At 44.7% G+C, this 26712-nt stretch overlaps 1 long non-coding RNA gene across 1 annotated transcript; it reads left to right on the top strand.

Annotated features, from left to right (window-relative positions):
• Positions 1-17179: 17179 nt before the first annotated feature.
• LOC120915975 lies at positions 17180-26049 on the top strand. Its single transcript, XR_005743925.1, has 4 exons — positions 17180-17320; positions 20346-20503; positions 23270-23305; positions 25877-26049. It is a non-coding gene; the product is annotated as an uncharacterized LOC120915975 (long non-coding RNA).
• The last annotated feature ends 663 nt before the right edge of the window (positions 26050-26712 follow it).

The following is a 26712-nucleotide window of genomic DNA, read 5'->3' as shown; positions in this document are numbered from 1 at the left end:
TAAATATCTCCAAAGGGCAATACGTTTCTTCAAAGGGCAATACATTTCTCCAAAGGGCAATACATATCTGCAAAGGGCAATACATTTCTCTGAAGGGCAATACATTTCTCCGAAGGGCAATACATATCTGCAAAGGGCAATACATTTCTCTGAAGGGTAAATACATTTCTCCAAAGGGCAATACATTTCTCTGAAGGGTAAATACATTTCTCCGAAGGGCAATACATTTCTCCAAAGGGCAATACATTTCTCCGAAGGGCAATACATTTCTCCAAAGGGCAATACATTTCTCCAAAGGGCAATAAATATCTGCAAAGGGCAATAAATATCTGCAAAGGGCAATACATTTCTTCAAAGGGCAATAAATATCTGCAAAGGGCAATAAATATCTGCAAAGGGGAATACATTTCTCCGAAGGGCAATACATTTCTCCAAAGGGGAATACATTTCTCCGAAGGGCAATACATTTCTCCGAAGGGCAATACATTTCTCCGAAGGGCAATACATTTCTCCAAAGGGCAATACATTTCTCCAAAGGGCAATAAATATCTGCAAAGGGCAATACATTTCTTCAAAGGGCAATAAATATCTGCAAAGGGCAATACATTTCTTCAAAGGGGAATAAATATCTGCAAAGGGCAATACATTTCTCCAAAGGGCAATACATTTCTCCAAAGGGGAATACATTTCTCCAAAGGGCAATAAATATCTGCAAAGGGCAATACATTTCTTCAAAGGGCAATACATTTCTCCAAAGGGCAATACATTTCTCCAAAGGGCAATACATTTCTCCGAAGGGCAATACATTTCTCCGAAGGGCAATACATTTCTCCAAAGGGCAATACATTTCTCCGAAGGGCAATAAATATCTGCAAAGGGCAATACATTTCTTCAAAGGGCAATAAATATCTGCAAAGGGAAATACATTTCTTCAAAGGGCAATAAATATCTGCAAAGGGCAATACATTTCTTCAAAGGGCAATAAATATCTGCAAAGGGCAATAAATATCTGCAAAGGGCAATACATTTCTTCAAAGGGCAATAAATATCTGCAAAGGGCAATACATTTCTTCAAAGGGGAATAAATATCTGCAAAGGGCAATACATTTCTTCAAAGGGCAATAAATATCTGCAAAGGGCAATACATTTCTCCAAAGGGCAATACATTTCTCCAAAGGGGAATACATTTCTCCAAAGGGCAATAAATATCTGCAAAGGGCAATACATTTCTTCAAAGGGCAATACATTTCTCCGAAGGGCAATACATTTCTCCGAAGGGCAATACATTTCTCCAAAGGGCAATACATTTCTCCAAAGGGCAATACATTTCTCCGAAGGGCAATACATTTCTCCGAAGGGCAATACATTTCTCCAAAGGGCAATACATTTCTCCAAAGGGCAATAAATATCTGCAAAGGGCAATACATTTCTTCAAAGGGCAATACATTTCTTCAAAGGGCAATAAATATCTGCAAAGGGCAATACATTTCTCCAAAGGGCAATAAATATCTGCAAAGGGCAATACATTTCTTCAAAGGGCAATAAATATCTGCAAAGGGCAATACATTTCTTCAAAGGGCAATAAATATCTGCACAGGGCAATACATTTCTCCAAAGGGGAATACATTTCTCCAAAGGGCAATACATTTCTCCAAAGGGCAATACATTTCTCCAAAGGGCAATAAATATCTGCAAAGGGCAATACATTTCTTCAAAGGGCAATACATTTCTTCAAAGGGCAATAAATATCTGCAAAGGGCAATACATTTCTTCAAAGGGCAATAAATATCTGCAAAGGGCAATACATTTCTTCAAAGGGCAATAAATATCTGCAAAGGGCAATACATTTCTTCAAAGGGCAATAAATATCTGCAAAGGGCAATACATTTCTTCAAAGGGGAATAAATATCTGCACAGGGCAATACATTTCTCCAAAGGGGAATACATTTCTCCAAAGGGCAATAAATATCTGCAAAGGGCAATACATTTCTTCAAAGGGCAATACATTTCTCCAAAGGGCAATACATTTCTCCAAAGGGCAATACATTTCTCCGAAGGGCAATACATTTCTCCGAAGGGCAATACATTTCTCCAAAGGGCAATACATTTCTCCAAAGGGCAATACATTTCTCCAAAGGGCAATAAATATCTGCAAAGGGCAATACATTTCTTCAAAGGACAATACATTTCTTCAAAGGGCAATACATTTCTCTGAAGGGCAATACATTTCTCCGAAGGGCAATACATTTCTCCAAAGGGCAATACATTTCTCCAAAGGGCAATAAATATATGCAAAGGGCAATACATTTCTTCAAAGGGCAATACATTTCTTCAAAGGGCAATAAATATCTGCAAAGGGCAATACATTTCTTCAAAGGGCAATAAATATCTGCAAAGGGCAATACATTTCTTCAAAGGGCAATAAATATCTGCAAAGGGCAATACATTTCTTCAAAGGGCAATAAATATCTGCAAAGGGCAATACATTTCTTCAAAGGGGAATAAATATCTGCACAGGGCAATACATTTCTCCAAAGGGGAATACATTTCTCCAAAGGGCAATAAATATCTGCAAAGGGCAATACATTTCTTCAAAGGGCAATACATTTCTCCAAAGGGCAATACATTTCTCCAAAGGGCAATACATTTCTCCGAAGGGCAATACATTTCTCCGAAGGGCAATACATTTCTCCAAAGGGCAATACATTTCTCCAAAGGGCAATAAATATCTGCAAAGGGCAATACATTTCTTCAAAGGACAATACATTTCTTCAAAGGGCAATACATTTCTCCGAAGGGCAATACATTTCTCTGAAGGGCAATACATTTCTCCAAAGGGCAATACATTTCTCCAAAGGGCAATAAATATCTGCAAAGGGCAATACATTTCTTCAAAGGGCAATACATTTCTTCAAAGGGCAATAAATATCTGCAAAGGGCAATACATTTCTTCAAAGGGCAATAAATATCTGCAAAGGGCAATACATTTCTTCAAAGGGCAATAAATATCTGCAAAGGGCAATAAATATCTGCAAAGGGCAATACATTTCTCCAAAGGGCAATACATTTCTCCAAAGGGCAATAAATATCTGCAAAGGTTAATACATTTCTCCAAAGGGCAATAAATATCTGCAAAGGGCAATACATTTCTTCAAAGGGCAATACATTTCTTCAAAGGGCAATAAATATCTGCAAAGGGCAATACATTTCTCCAAAGGGCAATACATATCTGCAAAGGGCAATAAATATCTGCAAAGGGCAATACATTTCTCCGAAGGGCAATACATTTCTCCAAAGGGCAATAAATATCTGCAAAGGGCAATACGTTTCTCCAAAGGGCAATACATTTCTCCAAAGGGCAATACATTTCTCCAAAGGGCAATACATTTCTCCAAAGGGCAATACATATCTGCAAAGGGCAATAAATATCTGCAAAGGGCAATACATTTCTCCGAAGGGCAATACATTTCTCCAAAGGGCAATAAATATCTGCAAAGGGCAATACGTTTCTCCAAAGGGCAATACATTTCTCCAAAGGGCAATACATTTCTCCAAAGGGCAATACATTTCTCCAAATGGCAATACGTTTCTTCAAAGGGCAATACATTTCTCCAAAGGGCAATAAATATCTGCAAAGGGCAATAAATATCTGCAAAGGGCAATACATTTCTCCAAAGGGCAATACATTTCTCCAAAGGGCAATAAATATCTGCAAAGGGCAATACATTTCTCCAAAGGGCAATACATATCTGCAAAGGGCAATACATTTCTCCAAAGGGCAATACATTTCTCCAAAGGGCAATAAATATCTGCAAAGGGCAATACATTTCTCCAAAGGGCAATACATATCTGCAAAGGGCAATACATTTCTCTAAGGCCCCGTACACACGACCGGATCTATCCGCTGGGATTGATCCGCGGATCAGTTCCAGCAGACAAATCCGGTCGTCTGTACGGCCTAGCGGATATTTATCCGCTGAGATTTCTCGGGCCGATCGATTTCAAGCGGATATAAATTTCTTAGCATGCTAAGAAATCTATCCGCTTGAATCGGCTCCAGCGGATTGATCCGGTGATCTGTACAGACTCACCGGATCAATCCGTCCGCTCCCCTCCCTCGCATGCGTCGTAATGATTCGACGCATGCGTGGAAGTACTTGCCTTCCAGCGTCGCGCGCGTCGCCGCGTCATCGTCGCGGCGACAGCGCGACACGTCACCGCGGATGAATTCCGCACGGATTTGGATCCGATGGTGTGTACACGCCATCGGATCCAAATCCAGAGGAGGAATCTCCGCTGGAAACGAGAGATCCGGTGGTGTGTACGTGGCCTAAAGGGCAATACATATCTGTAAAGGGCAATAAATATCTGAAAAGGGCAATACATTTCTCCAAAGGGGAATAAATATCTGCAAAGGGCAATACATTTCTCCAAAGGGCAATAAATATCTGAAAAGGGCAATACATTTCTCCAAAGGGGAATAAATATCTGCAAAGGGCAATGCATTTCTCCAAAGGGGAATAAATATCTGCAAAGGGCAATACATTTCTCCAAAGGGGAATAAATATCTGCAAAGGGCAATACATTTCTCCAAAGGGGAATAAATATCTGCAAAGGGCAATACATTTCTCCAAAGGGCAATAAATATCTGAAAAGGGCAATGCATTTCTCCAAAGGGGAATAAATATCTGCAAAGGGCAATACATTTCTCCAAAGGGGAATAAATATCTGCAAAGGGCAATACATTTCTTCAAAGGGCAATAAATATCTGAAAAGGGCAATGCAATTCTCCAAAGGGGAATAAATATCTGCAAAGGGCAATACATTTCTCCAAAGGGGAATAAATATCTGCAAAGGGCAATACATTTCTCCAAAGGGGAATAAATATCTGCAAAGGGCAATACATTTCTCCAAAGGGCAATAAATATCTGAAAAGGGCAATGCATTTCTCCAAAGGGGAATAAATATCTGCAAAGGGCAATACATTTCTCCAAAGGGGAATAAATATCTGCAAAGGGCAATACATTTCTCCAAAGGGGAATAAATATCTGCAAAGGGCAATACATTTCTCCAAAGGGGAATAAATATCTGCAAAGGGCAATACATTTCTCCAAAGGGCAATAAATATCTGAAAAGGGCAATGCATTTCTCCAAAGGGGAATAAATATCTGCAAAGGGCAATACATTTCTCCAAAGGGGAATAAATATCTGCAAAGGGCAATACATTTCTTCAAAGGGCAATAAATATCTGAAAAGGGCAATGCAATTCTCCAAAGGGGAATAAATATCTGCAAAGGGCAATACATTTCTCCAAAGGGCAATAAATATCTGCAAAGGGCAATACATTTCTCCAAAGGGCAATAAATATCTGCAAAGGGCAATACATTTCTCCAAAGGGCAATAAATATCTGAAAAGGGCAATGCATTTCTCCAAAGGGGAATAAATATCTGCAAAGGGCAATACATTTCTCCAAAGGGGAATAAATATCTGCACAGGGAAATACATTTCTCCAAAGGGCAATAAATATCTGAAAAGGGCAATGCATTTCTCCAAAGGGGAATAAATATCTGCAAAGGGCAATACATTTCTCCAAAGGGGAATAAATATCTGCAAAGGGCAATACATTTCTCCAAAGGGGAATAAATATCTGCAAAGGGCAATACATTTCTCCAAAGGGGAATAAATATCTGCAAAGGGCAATACATTTCTCCAAAGGGCAATAAATATCTGAAAAGGGCAATGCATTTCTCCAAAGGGGAATAAATATCTGCAAAGGGCAATACATTTCTCCAAAGGGGAATAAATATCTGCAAAGGGCAATACATTTCTTCAAAGGGCAATAAATATCTGAAAAGGGCAATGCAATTCTCCAAAGGGGAATAAATATCTGCAAAGGGCAATACATTTCTCCAAAGGGGAATAAATATCTGCAAAGGGCAATACATTTCTCCAAAGGGGAATAAATATCTGCAAAGGGCAATACATTTCTCCAAAGGGCAATAAATATCTGAAAAGGGCAATGCATTTCTCCAAAGGGGAATAAATATCTGCAAAGGGCAATACATTTCTCCAAAGGGGAATAAATATCTGCAAAGGGCAATACATTTCTCCAAAGGGCAATAAATATCTGCAAAGGGCAATACATTTCTCCAAAGGGTAATAAATATCTGCACAGGGAAATACATTTCTCCAAAGGGCAATAAATATCTGAAAAGGGCAATGCATTTCTCCAAAGGGGAATAAATATCTGCAAAGGGCAATACATTTCTCCAAAGGGGAATAAATATCTGCAAAGGGCAATACATTTCTCCAAGGTAGAAGGGACAAAACACATGAAGTGGAGAGAATATGCTGCTCACCCCGATATATACAACAGAAAATTTCCCGGGTGGGGTTTTTAGGCAGCTCAATTAGACGAGTTAGATGCAATTAGTGAAAAAAGTATTTATTTATTTATGTATCAAAAGGGGAAGTGGGGAAATATAAATAGGGTACAAGTTGTGTCATTACAAAAGACATAACAATTCATATAATATTGTGAAAGAATATTATATGAATTGTTATGTCTTTTGTAATGACGCAACTCGTATCCGTTAGGCGGTCCTTAAGTGGTTAATATTAAACCAAACAGCCCCCCCCCCCAATATATATCTCTAATTAAAGGGCATAAGCGGAGCTAAAAATCTACCTGTGATCAAATGAATTATGTTGATTGAATTCAAGGTATATGGGCACTCCCGTATCCAAAGGAATTGCTACTATCTCAAACTCCAAAAGGTCAAACGAAGACCCTTGAAACCTAGGAGATAATTGTTCAGTCACCAATCCAATTGGAAAAGTATTAGAGATAACCCAAGAAGATGAATAGGTCTGTTACCTAAAGCGGCGGTTCCGTGGTACACTCCTTCCCCCTCTCGTCCGGGCCCCACACTGAAGTCCTCTACCAGTGGGTTTAAATACCACCCTCCACCTCCCCCATTGAGCGCCTAGTTTGGCACCAAATAGTAGGAGGAGCGGACGCTTCAATCGCATCAAACCGCATGGCAAGGTCACACTGGAAGTGACGTAAATCGCGTCATGGAAAAAATGGAAAAGACGCTGCCGCAACAACGGTGCACCGGAAGTGACACAAAGCATCTAAACAGGTGCGCCGGAGACGCCGTCAGCGTCAAAAACGGAAATGGCATCAAAGTGGATACCCAAAAACTTTGCCATATTAAGATAGGGGTTGGTGGAAACCCCTCATAATGGGCACAGCAGGTGTACAGACCCGGGAACTCAGCACAGGGATGGTGGGAACCCCTCATAATGGGCACAGCAGGTGTACAGACCCGGGAACTCAGCACAGGGATGGTGGGAACCCCTCATAATGGGCACAGCAGGTGTACAGACCCGGGAACTCAGCACAGGGATGGTGGGAACCCCTCATAATGGGCACAGCGGGTGTACAGACCCGGGAACTCAGCACAGGGATGGCGGGAACCCCTCATAATGGGCACAGCGGGTGTACAGACCCGGGAACTCAGCACAGGGATGGTGGGAACCCTCATAATGGGCACAGCGGGTACAGACCCAGGAACTCAGCACAGGGATGGTGGGAACCCCTCATAATGGGCACAGCAGGTGTACAGACCCGGGAACTCAGCACAGGGATGGTGGGAACCACTCATAATGGGCACAGCAGGTGTACAGACCCGGGAACTCAGCCCAGGGATGGTGGGAACCCCTCATAATGGGCACAGCAGGTGTGCAGACCCGGTAGCTCAGCACAGGGATGATGGGAACCCCTCATAATGGGCACAGCGGGTGTGCAGACCCGGGAACTTAGCACAGGGATGGTGGGAACCCCTCATAATGGGCACAGCAGGTGTATAGACCTGGGAACTCAGCACAGGGATGATGGGAACCCCTCATAATGGGCACAGCAGGTGGACAGGCCCGGGAACTCTACATTGGGATGGTGGGAACTCCTCATAATGGGCACAGCAAGTGTTCAGACCCAGAAACTCGGCACAGGGATGGTGGAAACCCCTCATAATGGGCACAGCAGGTGTACAGACCCGGGAACTCAGCACAGTGATGGTGGGAACTCCTCATAATGGGCACAGCAGGTGTACAGACCCGGGAACTCAGCACAGTGATGGTGGGAACTCCTCATAATGGGCACAGCGGGTGTACAGACCCGGGAACTCAGCACAGGGATGGTGGGAACTCCTCATAATGGGCACAGCAGGTGTACAGACCCGGGAACTCAGCACAGTGATGGTGGGAACTCCTCATAATGGGCACATATAGCAAAATACATATTGGCCTAAACTTATGAAGAAATTCGATTTTTTTTTTATTATTAATATTATTATTGTATATATTTTATAGCAGAAAAAAAAATCTTCAAAATGTTCAGCCTTTTTTTATTTATATTGCAGAAAATTAAAAGCTCTATTTGTGTGAAATTAAAAAATTATATACATTTTGTTTGCATACAGCCGCGCAATTAGCAGTAGCACATAGCAAAAAAAATAGCCTGGTCGTGAACGGGTAAATTTTCCAGAGCTGAAGTGGTTAAGCAGGTGGTAAAAATGCGGCTCAGTGTAAAACGAGGCCTCAAACAAATGTAACATGGAGTTTTCTCTGTGTAAATCTTGCACATAACTGTCATTAAAATTCCTACTTCACATCGATCAATAGGGCATGTCAATATTACCCAATGACATGTCATGTCTTTGTATACAAAAAGCTTATATTTTCAAGTTAGGGTTTCCAATCCACTAATATACGTTTGCAATGTAAATATTTCCTTAGACTTCAGGGCCATGGTAAATATTTCCCTAATTGTATCCATTATGTATTAGTAGCAGTATCATTGCATTGCTACATAATTTAAATTTTAGTACATTGTCAATTGAAGTGTATTATTTTGTTTACACAATACTATTAGTGACCGAGCCTCTTTCTGAGCTTTGTTGTTTACAAGTTAAAAAAAGTATTTTTTTTTTGCTAGAAAATTACTTAGAACCCCCAAACATTTAAAAAAAAATCTAACACCCTAGAGCAGGGGTCTCCAAACTTTTTACTTCGAGGGCCACATTCTATATTTTACACATATTCGCGGGCCGGAAAAATAATTTATAAATAAATCCACAGTAGAAGAAGAATAGAATAGAATTTGACTTACTGCTGACAGCAGGACTGGATGGTGCTCCTATATTCTTTGCTGGCACCTAAACGCTGGAGCATCATGCAGCGGGGCTAAACTTCCAGCGTGCATGAGGCTTTACACCCGTGTCCCCATCCATCTGTGTCCCCATCCATCTGTGTCCCCATCATATGTGTATATGTGTCCTCATACATCTGTGTCCCCATCATCTGTGTCCTCATACATCCGTGTCCCCATACATCCGTGTCCCCATACATCCGTGTCCCCATACATGCGTGTCCCCATACATCCGTGTCCCCATACATCCGTGTCCTCATACATCCGTGTCCTCATACATCCGTGTCCCCATACATCCGTGTCCCCATACATCCGTGTCCCCATACATCCGTGTCCCCATACATCCGTGTCCCCATACATCCGTGTCCCCATACATCCGTGTCCCCATACATCCGTGTCCCCATACATCCGTGTCCCCATCATCTGGGTCCCCATACATCCGTGTCCCCATACATCCGTGTCCCCATACATCCGTGTCCTCATACATCCGTGTCCTCATACATCCGTGTCCCCATACATCCGTGTCCCCATACATCCGTGTCCCCATACATCTGTGTCCCCATACATCTGTGTCCTCATACATCTGTGTCCCCATACATCCGTGTCCTCATACATCCGTGTCACCATACATCTGTGTCCCCATCATATGTGTATATGTGTCCTCATACATCTGTGTCCCCATCATCTGTGTCTTCATACATCCGTGTCCCCATACATCCGTGTCCCCATACATCCGTGTCCCCATACATCTGTGTCCCCATACATCTGTGTCCCCATACATCTGTGTCCCCATACATCTGTGTCCCCATCAGCTGTGTCCCCATACATCTGTGTCCCCGTCCATCTGTGTCCCCGTCCATCTGTGTCCCAGTCCATCTGTGTCCCAGTCCATCTGTGTCCCCATCAGTCTCCCCATTCATCTGTGTCCCCATCAGTCTGTGTCCCCATTCATCTGTGTCCCCATTCATCTGTGTCCCCATTCATCTGTGTCCCCATCCATCTGTGTCCCCATCCATCTGTGTCCCTCATCAGGCTATCCCCACAAATTGGTGTCCCCATTAGAGCCCCCCATCATTCATCCGAGTCTCCCTGCACATTTGTGTCCCCATCACAGCCCACCCCCGCCTGCATATTTGTGTCCCCATCAGAGCCATCACCTCCCCTTCCGCATATTTGTGTTACCATTAGAGCTATCAGCCCCCCTCCTCACATGTTTGTGTCCCCATAAGAGCCACCAGCACCCCCACATTTGTGTCCGCATCAGACCCCACAGATATTTGTGTCCCCATAAGAGTCATCACCCCCCCACATTAATGTCCCCATCAGAGTCATCAGCCCCCCCCCCCCCACATTTGTGTCCCTATCAGAGTCATCAGCCCCCCAAAATTTGTGTCCCCATCAGTCTACAACCCCCCCCCCCCCCCAGTGTGTCCCCATCAGAGTCATCAACCCCCCCACATTTGTGTCCCCATAAGAGTCAGCCCCCCACATTTGTGTCCCCATCAGAGCCATTCAACGCACCCCCACACAAGTGTATCAGCCCCCCTCCTTGCATGTGTCCAGACTCCAGCACGTCTCCATCACTGGCTTTGCAGACCTGCTGCACCTCCCGACTCCCGCCCCGCTTGTATTACACACTCGTTACTGGTTAACAGCGAGGCGGGAGGCGGCTACGGGTCTGCACTACACCTCATTGACTGCTGGAATGCCGTGGTCCCAGCAGCCAACAACACAGTGAGACGCCGGAAGGGATTGCGGGACCTGCGCTGCTTATTGCCTGGGGCGAATATGCAGCGCAGGTTCCACAGCTAACAGGTGGACTAAGGATTCAAGCTGCGGGCCAGAAGAAATGGCCTGGCGGGCCGGATGTGGCCCGCGGGCCGTAGTTTGGAGACCCCTGCCCTAGAGAATAAAATGGCTGTCGTTGCAATACTTTATGTCACACCATATTTGTGCAACGGTCTTACAAGCGCACTTTTTTGGGGGGGAAAAAAAACACTTTTTTTGTTAAAAAAAAGACAAGAGTAAAGTTAGCCCAATTTTTTTTTTTTATATGTGAAAGATAAAGTTACGCCGAGTAAATTGATACCCAACATGTCACGCTTCAAAATTGCGTCCGCTCGTGGAATGGCTACACATTTTTACCCTTAAAAATCTCCATAGGCGAAGTTTAAAAAATTCTACAGGTTGCACGTTTTGAGTTACAGAGGAGGTCTAGGGCTAGAATTATTGCTCTCGCTCTAAGGATCGCGGCGATACCTCACATGTGTTTGAACACCGTTTTCATATGCGGGCGCTACTCACTTATGCGTTCGCTTCTGCACACAAGCTTGGTGGGACGGGGCACGTTTCATTTTTTTTTTTCCTATTTATTTTACCTTTTATTTTTATTTTTTACACGTGTATTGTAGGGATGGGGGTGCCATAAGTTCCTTCTACTAGAAGGCTGACAGGAGTAGTCACAGCGGCATCACTACTACTGTCAGCCCAGCGCTGGAAGCAGCAAGAAGAGGAGGAGAGAGCCAGGACTTGGTGCAGGCTGTTCTCTCTCTCCCCTCCCCCTCACGCGCAGAAGCAAACGCATACGTAAGTCACGCCCACACATGTAAACGGTGTTCAAACCACACTAGTGAGGTATCGCTGCGATCGTTAGAGCGAGAGCAATAATTCTAACAAAAGACCTCCTCTGTAACTCAAAACTGGTAACCTGTAGAAAATGTTAAACATCGGCTATGGAGATTTGTAATGGTTAACGTTTGTCGCCATTCCACAAGTGGGCGCAACTTTGAAGCGTGACATGTTGGGTATCAATTTACTTGGCGTAACATTATCTTTCACCAAAACTAAACAAAAAAAATTAGCTAACTTTAATGTTGTCTTATTTTTTCAATAAAAAGAGTGGCCCAGATTCAGGTAGATTGGAGCAATATTTGCGTGGGCAAAGAGCAAATATTTTTCTCTGCGCCCACGCAAATATTTCGATTTGCCCAGCGATTCACAGAGCAGTAGCTCCGTAAATTGCGCGGGCGATATGCTAAACAGCCGGGCGTAAGGCTGCCTAATGTAAATGATCCCGCCGGGGGCGGGAATCATTTAAATTAGGCGCGCTCCCGCGCCGAGCGAACAGCGCATGCTCCGTCGGGAAACTTTCCCGACGTGCATTGCGGCAAATGACGTCGCAAGGACGTCATTTGCTTCTAAGTGAACGTGAATGGCGTCCAGCGCCATTCACGAATCACTTACGTAAACGACGTGAAATTAAAATTTCACGAGCGGGAAGCGCAGCTATACTTTAGCATAGGTTGCCCCTGCTATAGCAGGAGCAACCTTGCGCTAAAGTCGCCGTACGGAAACTCCGTACCTTGCGTGCGCAGGGCCCGCGCAACTTTTGTGAATCGGTGGTAGTATGCAATTTGCATACTATACGCCGATCACAATGGCCGTGCCCCCTAGCGGCCAACGCAAGAATGCAGCCTGGGATGTGAAGGCATAAGGAGGCTTATGTCTGTCAGATCCTAGGCTGCAGTCGGTGTAACGAGGTTCCTGAATCAGGAGCACTCGTTACACCGGAGCAAGTAAGCACTTGCGCCGCGCAACCTATGGTTACGCGGGCGCAAGTGCTTCTTGAATCTGGGCCAGTGTATTTTTTCCCAAAAAAATTGCACTTGTAGGACAGCTGCGCAAATACGATGTGACATAAAGTATTGCAACAACCACCATTTTATTTTCTGGGGTGCCTAAAAAAAATATATAAAATGTTTGGTGGTTTTAAGTAATTTTCTAACAAAAAAATATTATTTTAACTTTAACCAAATTTGAAAAATAGGCCCGGTGGTTAAAGAAAAATAAAGTCGCCGGTGAATGTATAAAGAGGACAGGTTTGTTTATGTCAAAATCTGTGTCTATTAGCATTCATAGAGACTGGGGGTTGTTTTTAATTGATTTTTTTTTTTTTTTTAAGAAGTCAGTTTTTCCGGTTTTCCCACTTGCAGCATATTACCTTCAAAACTATAAGTGTGTTTTATTGTTTGTACAGGATACTGGGGAGGGTGGGGGAGGGGGTCTAAGTGCTCCTGCGCTTCCCCCTGCCCCATTTACATCAGAATTCTTAGAATCAGAGCTGTTTATTTTTTATTAATATCTTTGAGAATTTTGTGGCTTCTGTCACATTCTTCCAGTAAGTAAAACCGTGACTCATTCTGATTAAACAGCTGGCAAGAGTTTGAGTTTTTATACTATACTTTTACTCTTTTCTATTAATACGATACTTTTGTATTTAGACTGACACTTCTGATAAGTCTCAGATCACAGTCTCAGCAATAGCGATGAGCCCGATGTTTGAGTTGAAAGTAAGTTCGACTCAAACATCGGGTGTTCGCCTGTTCGCCGAATAGCGAACAATTTGGGGTGTTTGCGGCAAATTCAAAAGCCGCAGAACACCCGTTAAAAGTCTATGGGAGAAATCAAAAGTGCTAATTTTAAAAGTTATTATGCAAGTTATTGTCATAAAAAGTGTTTGGGGACCCGAGTCTTGCCCCAGGGGACATGTATCAATGCAAAAAAAAAGTTTTAACAATTTCAGTTGTTTCGGGAGCAGTGATTTTAATAATGCTTAAAGTGAAACAATAAAAGTGAAATATTCCTTTATATTTTGTACCTGAGGGGTGTCTATAGTATGCCTGTAAAGAAGCACATTTTTCCCACTTTTAGAAAAGTCCCTGCACACAATTAAATTTCTAAAGGAAAAAAAGTCATTCAAAACTACTCGCGGCTGTAATGAATTGTCAGGTCCTGGCAATACAGATAAAAGTCATCGAAAAAAACGCCATGGGTCCCCCCCTAGTCCATTATCAGGCCCTTTGGGTCTGGTATGAATATTAAGGGAAACCCTGCGCTAAATAAAAAAAAAACCCAACCAAAATTTAAAAAAACAAATGTGTGGGGGTCCCCCCAAATTTAGCGGAATCCTGCGGCAAATAAAAAAAAATGGCGTAGGGGTCCCCTCAAAATCCATACCAGATCCTTATCCGAGCACGCAACCTGGCAGGCCACAGGAAAAGAGGGGGGGACAAGAGGGCGCCCCCCCCGAACCGTACCAGGCAACATGCCCTCAACATGGGGAGGATGTCCCCATGTTGATGGGAACAAGGGCCTCATCTCCACAACACTTGCCCAGTGGTTGTGGGGGTCTGCGGGCAGAGGGCTTATCAGAATCTGGAAGCCCCTTTTAACAAAGGGGACCCCTAGATCCTTCCCCCCAATGTGAATTGGTAACGGGGTACAATACCCCTACGATTTCACAAAAAAATGTCAAAAATGGTAAAAAAAAACACACAGACACAGCTTGGGACAAATCCTTTATTAAAAAAAAAATTCCAGCGATGTAATCCCTGTTCGACTCGGGATACGGAAAAACACGCCAAACTGATCCGATTCTGCCCACCGAATGACTCTAGACCTGCCGTGATCGCTCTAAAGTAGCTGAGGGCAGGCCCTCTGACGCAACAGGGTTTCCGGCGGTTTCCCGTGGCGTCACGGGTGACCCCATCCCCTCTGGCACCACGGGAAACCCCAGAGGGGTACAGGGTCACCTGTACATGTCACTGGGTAACCCCGTGGCGTTTCCCCGTTGCGTCAGAGGAGGTGGGGTCACCCACGTACTTCACCAGTGGCCCCACCCTCAGCTATTTAAGAGCTGTCACGGCGGGTCTAGCGTCATTCGGCCAGCGCCTCCCATGGAGGTGGAATAGGATCGGGCGGTGTGTTTTTCCGTATCACGGGTCGAAGAAGAATTACATCACTGGATTTTTTTTTCTTTTTTAATAAAGGACTTGTCCCAAGCTGTGTCTGTGTGTTTTTTTACAATTTTCGACACTTTTTTTATGAAATGGTAGGGGTATTGTACCCCGTTACCAGTTCACATAGAGGGGGCGGGATCTGGGAGTCCCCTTTGTTAAAGGGGGGCTTCTAGATTCCGATAAGCCCCCCGTCCGCAGACCCCCACAACCACCAGGCAAGGGTTGTGGGGATGAGGCCCTTGTCCCCATCAACATGGGGACATCCTCCCCATGTTGAGGGCATGTGGCCTGGTACGGTTCAGGGGGGGGGGGGGCGCTCTCTCGTCCCCCCCTTTTTTTCCTGTGGCCTGCCAGGTTGCGTGCTCAGATAAGGATCTGGTATGGATTTTTGGGGGGAACCACATGCCATTTTTTTTGGTGCAGGGTTCCGCTTAATATCCATACTAGACCTGAAGGGCCTGGTATGGAATTTGGGGGGGAACCCCATGCCATTTTTTTTGTGCATGGTTCCCCTTAATATTCATACCAGATCCAAAGGTAATGGACTTGGGGGAGGGGGGGTGACCCATGCCGTTTTTTAAAATTACTTTTATCTGTATTGCCGGGACCCGACAATTCATTATAGCTGTGTGTATTTTTAAATTACTTTTTTTCCTTTGGAAATGTCATTTTGTCTAAACATGGGAAAAATTTGCCACTTTACAGGCATACTATAGACACCCCCCAGGTATGAAATTTAAAGGAATCTTTCACCTTTATTGTTTCACTTTAAGCATGGTTAAAATCACTGCTCCCGAAAAAACGGCCATTTAAAAAAAGAAATTGCATTGATACATGTCCCCTGGGGCAGGACCAGGGTCCCCAAACACTTTTTATGACAATAAGGCCCCGTACAGATGACCGAACATGTATGCTGAAACAGGTCTGCGGACCAGTTTCAGCAGACATGTTCAGTCGTCTGTACAGCCGAGCGGACAGGATTCCAGCGTACATTTGCCCGCCGGGCCTTTTTCGAGCTGGCAAATATTTCTAAACATGTTTAGAAACATGCCCACTGGAATCCTGTCCGTCGGACATGTTCGATCGTCTGTACAGACCTACCGTACATGTCCGAGCGCCCGCCATCCCTCACATGCGTCGAATGACTTTGACGCATGCGTGGAAGCATTGAACTGGCAGGGCCGCGCACGTCACCGCGTCATCGTACGCAAGGATTTCTGTATGATGGTGTGTACAGCCATCATACAGAAATCTCCGGCAGACATGTACGCTGAAAGCGGTCCGGCGGACCGTTTTCATCGTACATGTTTGCCCGTGTGTACAAGGCCTATCTTGCATATTCATCTTTAAAATTAGCATTTTTGATTTTTCATGTTCGTGTCCCATAGACTTTAACGGTGTTCGCATGTTCGAACAAATTCTTTGCCTGTTTGCATGTTCTGCTGCGAACCGAACCCGGGGAGTGTTCGGCTCATCCCTACTCAGCAACAGCCTGCTGTCAACCTGAATTCCTCAAACTCTCACTGGACACCATTCCTTATGCCCTGTACACATGATAGGTTAGTCTGATGAAAACGGTCTGATGGATTTTTCCATCAGTTATCCGATGAAGCTGACTGATGATCCGTCGCGCCTACACACCATCAGTTAAAAAAACGATCGTGTCAGAACGCAGTGACGTAAAACACAACGACGTGCTGAAAAAAACGGAAGTTCAATGCTTCCAAGCATGCGTCGACTTGATTCTGAGCCTGCGTGGATTTTTAACCGATGGATGTACCCACAGACGATCGTTTTTTTCTATAGGTTTTTTATCCATCAGATAATTTTAAAACAAGTTCCTATTTTTCTAACCTATGGATAAATAACCGATGGGGCCCACACACGATTGGTTTGGTCTGATGAAAACGGTCCTTCAGACTAACCTATCGTGTGTACGCAGCATAACTCCTATCCAGTCCATAACATGCATATTATGCAAATTGGACTATTTTACCATACAAAATGTTATAGGATGCACATAGCAATATTTTTTTGTTCGGTTGTTGATTATGACGTTTTATTCCTTGCCCTAAGCTGGTGTCCTGTTTGATTTGTTTTGCCAGTGAGTAGTATAAAGTTTTATTGCTGAACGCTCTTCCTGTGTTATTCATAAAATATTCCCCTATGAAGGGCTGTAGAAACTGTTCACCTGCCCAACCCCATTGATCGTGTTTAGAAGGTCGGTCAGGGCTGGACGAGGAGCTCGTTGTCTCCGGGTTATTGGAGATAAAGACGTCTGATCGGGATCCGTAGAGAAGACATTCGGTGAGTATTTTTATGAACTTTCCCAGATTGACATAAAACTGGAAGAAGAAATAATAGACCATCGACCATAGAAAGAGAGAAACCTGATGGGATACTTTGGTAAACAGCTCAACATCTGCTCCGAGGAAGACATAGACACTCACCGGGCAGTGCGGCCACTCTATCAGTGCCATCATAGGCCCAGATGCACAAAGCACTTACGCCGACGTATAACAAGTTACCCCGACATAAGTGCAAATGTGCACCGGGGTATGTGTGCGCCAGACCCACAAACTAATATGCGCCTAAAAACAGGCTACACCCCGCCGACGTATCTTGCTTATGCCGGCGTAGAGTGGGCGCACATTTAGGCTGGGCGCATGGTGCTGCTCCCATTGATTAGCCATTCAAACATGCAAATGAGGGAAATACGACGATTCACGAACGTGCGTGTGCCCGGCGCATGCTACGTGAGATGCGCGTAAGTTGTACGTCCGGCGTAAAGTTATTCCCCATAAAGGAGGTGCAACCCGGCAACAGACATGCACAGGTCTGCACCAGGGAACACAAGCCGGCGTATTGTGCGTTGGACTTGTGTCTGGCTGGGCGTACGTTATGTTCATGGCGTACGCAGTGATCCGACGTAGCTTAGGCAGTTTTGCCGGCGTTGTTGTGAGCAGGCGCATAGGGGTGCGTCCACGTCACAGCGCATGCCCAGTTTGTGATACGTACCTGTCTGGCGCTCGGCCCATCAATTGCATGGGTTCACGCCCACTTCCACCTACGCTGACGTGCGCCTTCGAAACCCACGCCACGCTGGCGCAGCGTTGGGAGCACTGGCTTGCTGAATGCAATGCTTGCCTCTCTGCGCTGCATTGGCGTAGCGTACAGTGTGTGCTCTACGGCGGCATAATGTGCGCCATGCTCCCTGTGAATCTGGGCCATAGTCTCTCTTGCTGGCTCTACATCCATCTCAGACTGCACACTCCCAGTGTGCCTCTCACTCATCAGCCCTCCTGGCTGCACTCCGGTGGATCCCTCCTGGAGACTTGTCCGGCAACACTAGCTCCCGCTGTCCTTCTCGGTTCCTCTCTGTGTCTCCTGTTCAGACCCTCCTTTGTTACTCATCAAGGCTCTGACTTGCACCCAAACTCCACAGGCCCAAGCATGGGCGTCCGCTTCATAGGGCGGGGGGGGGCAATTGACCCCCCCTGGAAAATCCCGTGCCGGATGTCACACAGACACAGCGAGCAGAGTGAAGCGGCCTCCCCCTCCAGTGTTTATGTGTACACAGGGGGAGGGAACCTGCTGTGACCCGGCCGAGCTGATGGCTGATCTGGGGTACTGAATGGGATGGGGGGAAGGGAGGTCCGTCTGTGCTGAAGGGGGGGTTTGTACTGAATGGTGGTCCATCTGTGCTGAAGGGGGGGTCTGTGCTGAATGGAGGGGTCTGTGCAGATAGGGGGGGCTGTGCTGAAGGGAGGTCCATCTGTCCTGAATGTAGGGGTCTGTACAGAATGGAGGGTCTGTGCAGAATGGAGGGTCTGGGCTGAAGGGAGGGGGTCTGTGCTGAAGGGGGGGGTCTGTGCTGAAGGGGGTGGGTCTGTGCTGAAGGGGGGTCTGTACATTCTCTAGGCTATATTTACAGTATATGGGCATGGAGTGAAGCTGAATTATCTCAAGAGCTATTTCACACTGCCAACTGGCCACGTTATTGGTAAAGCGCCACTAAAAAGTGCTGCTTAGTTTTAGCTGCGCTATTCGGCCGCTAGCGGGGCACTTTTAACTCCTGCTAGTGTTTGAAGAAAGGTTTGCCCATGGGCCCAAGGTAACCCCTCCAGACTGGGGAGTGCCTCGAAGGCCCCCCGACAACCTAGTGCTAGGGTGACCACGTGTCCCGGATTGCCCCAGATTGTCCCACATTTTGCAGGTCTGTCCCGGGCACATTCATTCCAGGACAATACAGTGTCCCGGAAAAAAAATGGCACAGCCAAACCCAGAGCCGATCTGATGCCCCCAAAAAAGGCCGCCACATCACCGCTTTACTCATTGACAGTACTTGTCCTGGCCAGGATTGCCTGGAGGAGCACAATCCCGCCCCCTGCTTGTGATTGGAGAAATCGTAAATCCCGCCTCTTGTGTCCAATTACTGTGCTGTGATTCGTTACAGCACAAGCTGATTTTTGGGAAGGGGGGGTGTCCCTGAATGGTAGTCTGGAAATGTGGTCACCCTACCTAGCGCTCCATCTCCAGCTTCTTCCACCCGACAACTCCTCCCCAGCTGGGCTGACTCTAGGTATTTAAGGAGGCCTGCCCCCTGCCAGTCCAGTTTGGGGATTGGTCAGGGCTCTTTAGAACACCCCAGACAGCTCCACCTCTCTCTCTATCCTCCTTCCTTCTAGAATCCTCTAGAAGCAGAAGGGATGTAACCAAAAGATGATGCTATCTGTGAGTCACCAGCCTACACTGAGCCACTCCCAGCCCACAAAGATAAAAACAAACAGGCCTGGGCCTGAAGAAATGTACCTGTACTGACAAAAATCCTATACACAGCCCCCCTGCACATTCCTTAGCCCCCCTGCATTCCACAGCCCCCCTGCACATTCCACAGCCCCCCTGCACATTCCACAGCCCCCCTGCATTCCACAGCCCCCCCCCCTACATTCCACAGCCCCCCTGCACATTCCACAGCCCCCCTGCATTCCACAGCCCCACCTACATTACACAGACCCCTTTTACATTACGCAGCCCCCTTTACATTCTGCTATTTAGAAAAGGAAGGGGGCCGGTAAATGACATATTGACTAGCCCTTACTGCCGGCCCTCCATCCCTCACAATAGTCGAGGGGAAAAGAGAGGAGGGAACCCAGCAGCACTGCGGAAGGGGGGAAGCCCGGACAGTAGAGGGAATCGGCACAGGGTGATTAGGGTGTGCCCAGGCACACCACCTGCGCACGCCTACGCCCTCCAGCATCCATCAAGCACAGACATATCACCTTTGGGTAGACTGAATAATGCACTGTCTTTCTCTTTGTGTTTATTTCAGATCGTTGGAATGAGAACTTTGATCCAAAACAAGAGCAACAGCTCAATGGAAGCAGTGCCATGTTATGGGGATCCCCTAATATGGCTGCTTATGATTCTACCTATTGTGGTGGTATTTGCCCTAATAATTATATGCATATACTGCTGTATTAAGACCAGGTAAGAAAAGACCCAGCTCCATACAGTGTACGTTAAAGGCCAACCTTGAGCAACGACCTTTTAATAGGTTTAGAGCAGGGGGCCCTCAAACCTTAAAGAAAGGGAATCATTTCACTGTTGGGGGCCACACTGTGACCAATAGGAGTAAACTTAATTGCCCTGGTGTTGGAGTTTAGTGGGAGTAATAAATGCCTCAAAATCAGTGGCCCAGATTCAAGAAGCAATTGCATCTGCGTAACCATAGTTACGCAGCGCAATTGCTTACTTGCGCCGGCGTTTCGAATGCTCCTGATTCAGGAACCTCGATACGCCGACTGCAGCCTAAGATATGACTAGCATAAGGCTCTTATGCCCGCATATCTAGGCTGCATTCTTACGCTGGCCGCTAGGGGGCGTTTCCGTAGTGGTCAGCGTATTGTATGCAAATTGCATACTAACGCCGATTCACTACCCTACGCGAGCCCTGCTTATGCAGTTTACGTTGTTTGCGTACGTCGGGTTTCGCGTAAGGCTGCTCCTGCTAATAGCAGGGGCAGCCAATGCTACATATACCCGTCGTTCCCGCGTCGCGAAGTTTTACGTCGCTTGCGTAAGTGAATCGTGAATGGCGCTGGACGCCATTCACGTTCACTTTGAAGCAAATGACGTCCTTGCGACGTCATTTGCCGCAATGCACGTCGGGAAAGCTTCCCGACGGAGCATGCGCACTACGTACGGCGCGGAAACGCGCCTAATTTAAATGATCCACGCCCCCTACGGGATCATTTAAATTACGCGCCCTTACGCCGGGCATTTTTGAGGAGCGCCCACGCAAATTACGTGGCTACTGCTTCGTGAATGAAGCGTAGCGCAAATAATTTGCGGGGGCGCAGGGCAAAAACGGGACGCTGCGCCTCCGTAAGAAGTGCGCAGCGGTACCTGAATCTGCCCCAGTAAGTATAAAATATGCCCCTATGTCAGGAGTTGTGAGAGTAGGGATGCCCCTTCCTCAGTGGTCTTAGGAACAAAAATAAAAAAAAGATGCCTCTTATGCCAATGGTCGTGGGAATAAAGATACCCCTACAGCAGTAGTCGTAGGAGTAAAGATGCCTCAAGATCATTGGTCTTGGGATTAAATATGCCACTACTACAGTAGTCGTAGGAGCAGAGATGCCCATTATGTCGGTGGTCATGGGAGTAAAGTTGCCCTTATGGAAGCAAAGATGCCATTACGTCAGTAGTCATGGGAGAAAAGATGCCCCTTTCCTCAGTGGTCTTAGGAATAAAGATGTCCCCTACACTAATAGTCGTGAAAGTAAAGACTTCCCTCATGTCAGTGTCCTTGGGAGTAAAGAAACCCCCTATGTCAGTGGCTACGGGAGTAAAGGTACCACTGCAGTACACCAGTGGTCATGGGAGTGACCATACCCTTATGGAAGTAAATATGCCATTATATTAGAGGCTGTGGAAGTAAAGATGTTCCTGGGAGTAAAACTGCCCCTTCCTCAGTGGTCTTAGGAATAAAGATGCCCTCTACACCAATGGTCATGGGAGTAAGGATGCCCCTACATCAGTGGTCATGGGAGTAGAATTGCCCCTTCCTCTGTGGTCTTAGAAACAAATATGCCTACTACACCAATGGTCACGGGAGTAACGATGCCCCTACATCAGTGGTCATGGGAGTAGAATTACCCCTTCCTCTGTGGTCTTAGAAACAAATATGCCTACTACACCAATGGTCACGGGAGTAAGGATGCCCCTATCCCAGTGGTTGTGGGAGTAAACTTATGGAAGTAAAGATAACAGTTCGTCAATAGCTGTGGGAGTAATATTGCCCCTTCCACAGTTCTTTAAGGAATAAAGATGCCCCCTAGACCAATAGTTATGGGAGTAAGGATGCCCCTATATCAGTGGTCATGGGAGCAATGATGTCCTTACTCTAGTGGTTGTAGGAGTAAAGGTAGCCCTAGGTCAGTGGCCATAGGAGCAAAGATGTCCTTACTCTAGTGGTTGTAGGAGTAAAGGTACCCCTAGGTCAGTGGCCATGGGAGCAAAGATGTCCCTACTCTAGTGGTTGTAGGAGTAAAGGTACCCCTAGGTCAGTGGCCATGGGAGCAAAGATGTCCCTACTCTAGTGGTTGTAGGAGTAAAGGTACCCCTAGGTCAGTGGCCATGGGAGCAAAGATGTCCCTACTCTAGTGGTTGTAGGAGTAAAGGTACCCCTAGGTCAGTGGCCATGGGAGCAAAGATGTCCCTACTCTAGTGGTTGAAGGAGTAAAGGTACCCCTAGGTCAGTGGCCATGGGAGCAAAGATGTCCCTACTCTAGTGGTTGTAGGAGTAAAGGTACCCCTAGGTCAGTGGTCATGGGAGCAAAGATGTCCTTACTCTAGTGGTTGTAGGAGTAAAGGTGCCCCTAGGTCAGTGGCCATGGGAGCAAAAATGTCCCTACTCTAGTGGTTGTAGGAGTAAAGGTACCCCTAGGTCAGTGGCCATGGGAATAAAGATACCCCTACATCAGTGGGAGTAAGAAAAATGCCCATGTATTGGTGGTATGTGGGAGTAAATAAATGCCACATGCTGGTGGCAGGGTTGTGCCCAGGTTCATTAGCATCCAAGACCATAAGGCCAGGTTGAAGGGTCAACCAATGGGTCATAAGTGGCCCAGGGGGCCACAGTTTTCTGTTTTTGCAGTTTTAGAAGCCCCCTTGTGGTTATTTCTTGTATTTTCAGATGTATTCTTTAGCCAACAAAACTGTAACAATTGTTCTTTTTGCTATTTGCTACAGAAGGAGAAGAAAAGCTGAACAAATTGTTTGGAAGAGGTGAGTCCTTTTTACCTTCTTAAATATTCACAATGTAAAGGGAATTATAAATTCAGAACACCCCATTATGCATTGCAAATAATCACAAACGTTTATGTGTAACTCCACCCTCAAGAATATTATATATTAATAAATGTATTAATTATAAATATATTATTAATATTTCAATTCTTTTTTGTATTAATATATACATTTATATATATATATATATATATATATATATATATATATATATATATATATATATATATATATATATATATACATACACACACAGTATATATATTTATAACTAATATATATAATTAAATAAATGTATACATTAATACAATTATATATTAATTAATTTATTATTTATAAATTTATGATTTCAATTTTTTTGTATTAATATATACATATATATTTACATATATACACACAGTATATATATTTAAAAAATTATTACGTATAAATATATTATTATCGTTGATATTATCACTAATAATAATGATTATATATTTATAACTAATATATATATAATTAAATAAATGTATACATTAATACAAATAAATATTTTTTTATATCTATATCTATATCTATATTATCTATCTATCTATATATATATATATATATATATATATATATATATATATATAATTATTATATTTTTAGGTGATAATGTAGGGAAAACAGATATAAAACTTTTTTTTTTTTTTTTTATTAAGACATACATATAGCTTATTAGAGAAATATGCCATATATATAAGGAAGTATCTTATCGCCATCATAGACCGCACTGCCACTTAACCACAAAGAACTCCCAGAAGGTACAAAGCAAACGCCTGAACCAGGACAGACCACCCCATATATATATATATATATATATATAGATAGATAGATATAGATATACACACATTAATACTATTAATTATAAATAATAATAACAATAATAATAATATTTAGCTAAGAATTTTTATTGAAATCCATACAAATAACAGAAAAATTAAAGGCAGCTGGTTCTGGTATATAACAATCAGGTATAGCAGTAAAACATTTACATACTAATCTCAATCAAAGTAATGGACGATAGTCATACAAATGATCAAATAAAGCATACATAAGCAGTATAGTAACATCTTTGTTTACCCCATTGGGTTCTAACTGTAAACAGGCCCTAACTAATATAATGACAACATTATCATGGACAATTCAAGAAATTAGAAAAATAATATTTAGCTATATTTAATACTGTATTGGTTTATTTATATTGTATTTTATTATTATTTGTATAGCACCAACAGCATGCACAGCACAAAATAAAGGGACACGGTATAGCTGCAATACATTTCAATACAAAAGTTATCAGAAGGTCCTGGTCTTTAGAGCTCACAATCTAAAAGCTGAACTCCAGACAAACAGCTAATTACAAAGTTGAAAAATACACATGTGATCTGCCAAAGGATATGCAAACGGTCCATCCACTTCTGTGGTATGTACACCTCTGCCCGACTGGAGGGTGGTACGGATTCCTCTGTTAAAGTTATGGAATACAGTGGTGTCACCTACCCACCCCTAACACTGGGGTAGGCCATCATCTGTGCACACTTTAGCTTTAGCTTTTTCTCCTGTCAGCATGTTGCCTGTAAGCACATGTGCATGAAACACAGCCTGATTGGCTCCTAGTACTGACCCTTCCTTCCCGCTGTGCACCCGGGGTGTGTTCTAACTGTAGGGGGGGTGGGACTGACTAGGGGAAATGACAGATCGCTGTTCATACATTGTATGAACATGCGATCAGTCATTTCTCCCCCTGACTGGACCGGGAGATGTGTGTTTACACACGGTTCTCGTTCTGTAACGAGCGATCACGGGTGCCCGGCGGTGATCGCGCCCGCCGGGCATGCGCATCGGCACCAGGGGCGAGCACGCGCCCCTAATGGCTGAAATGCGAAATGATGTAATATTACGTCGTTTCGCGCAGCCGAGCCGACCTGCCACCGCGGCTGGTCAACTAGTGGTTAAAGCGAGTTTCCCCATAGAAGTCAATGGAAACGAAAATAATTGGTTCCGCATTGGCTTCAATGGCATGCAGGCGGGGGGTGCCGGAGAGCCTCAAAATAACTCAGAAAGGCCAGAGGACAGCTCGGCTGAACTCGGAAAAACCTCGGAAAGGCCCGCGAACAGAGTATTTTTTTCGAGATTTTTTGAGCATTTCCGAATGGCTCCAGCGCCCCCCCCCCCCACTTCAGGTCAAACGCGGTACTGCACATCGCTGTGGCCTGAATCCTGCTCATTTCGCGAGACAACACTCGCAAACCGAGTCAGGATTTTTTTTTAAATACATCGCTCGTATTGCGAAAACCTCGTTACTCGCTGTTATATCCTCTGTGTTGTCATCACTTCTGGGTGGAGCCAGCCTTAAAGTGACAGTACATGTGGAACCCTTCAGGTATAACACTCGCAATCCGAGGTTCCACTGTATATCCAATCAGGCAGACCTTCCCATTACATAGATCTATAAGAGATCAGATTGGACCATGTGTGGTCAGCTGACTCGTCACATTGGTAATGAGTTTGTCTTTTTTTTATCAGTCTTCAGATATATTCACCGATTCTGCCGCCGGCTTCATCCCCACATCAAGCCGGTTTCCAAGAAAACCTCTGGATAGGCAAGAGAGCTCCACCGAACTCGTCTCTATGAAAGAGGAGAAAAAGTCACCGGAAAATGACGTCTATGCAAATTTATCTCAATTGGAACTATAAACTATAAACAAAAAAACACATAATATTTTGTACATTCTCCTATGAAACACATCCAATAAAAATAAAAAATAAATCTAATGTATTCAATACATATTTTTTTGTTTAAAAAAAAAAAACCATAGGGGCAGATCCACGTACCTCCGCGTATTAATCCGCCGGGCGCAGCGTATCTAGATACACTACGCCGCCGTAACTTATTTTTTTTCGAATTCTCAAAGAATTCGCTCCGTAAGTTACGGCGGCGTAGTGTATCTTTGACGGCGTAATGGCGGCATTCAAATCTCTGTGATGGGGGCGTGTTTTATGTAAATACGTCGTGACCCGACGTAAACAACGTTTTTTTTTTAACTGCGCATGCGCCGTCCGTGGGGGGTATCCCAGTGCGCATGCTCGAAATTAACCCGCAACAAGCCAATGCTTACGACGGTGACGTCATTCTACGCAAATCCCTATTTTCGAACGACTTACGCAAACAACGTAAAAAATTAAAAATGCGAGGCGGGAACGACGGCCATACTTAACATTGAGTACGCCTCATAATAGCAGGTTTAACTATACGCCGGAAAAAGCCGAACGCAAACGAGGTAAAAAAATGCGCCGGCCGGACGTACGTTCGTGGATTGCCGTAAGTAGCTAATTTGCATACTCGACGCAGAACTCGACGG

This window comes from Rana temporaria, chromosome 10 (assembly GCF_905171775.1).
Source record: "Rana temporaria chromosome 10, aRanTem1.1, whole genome shotgun sequence".
Classification (NCBI taxonomy): domain Eukaryota; kingdom Metazoa; phylum Chordata; class Amphibia; order Anura; family Ranidae; genus Rana; species Rana temporaria.
Note: the sequence above shows the minus strand (reverse complement) of the source record. Positions and strands in the feature narration are given on the sequence as shown.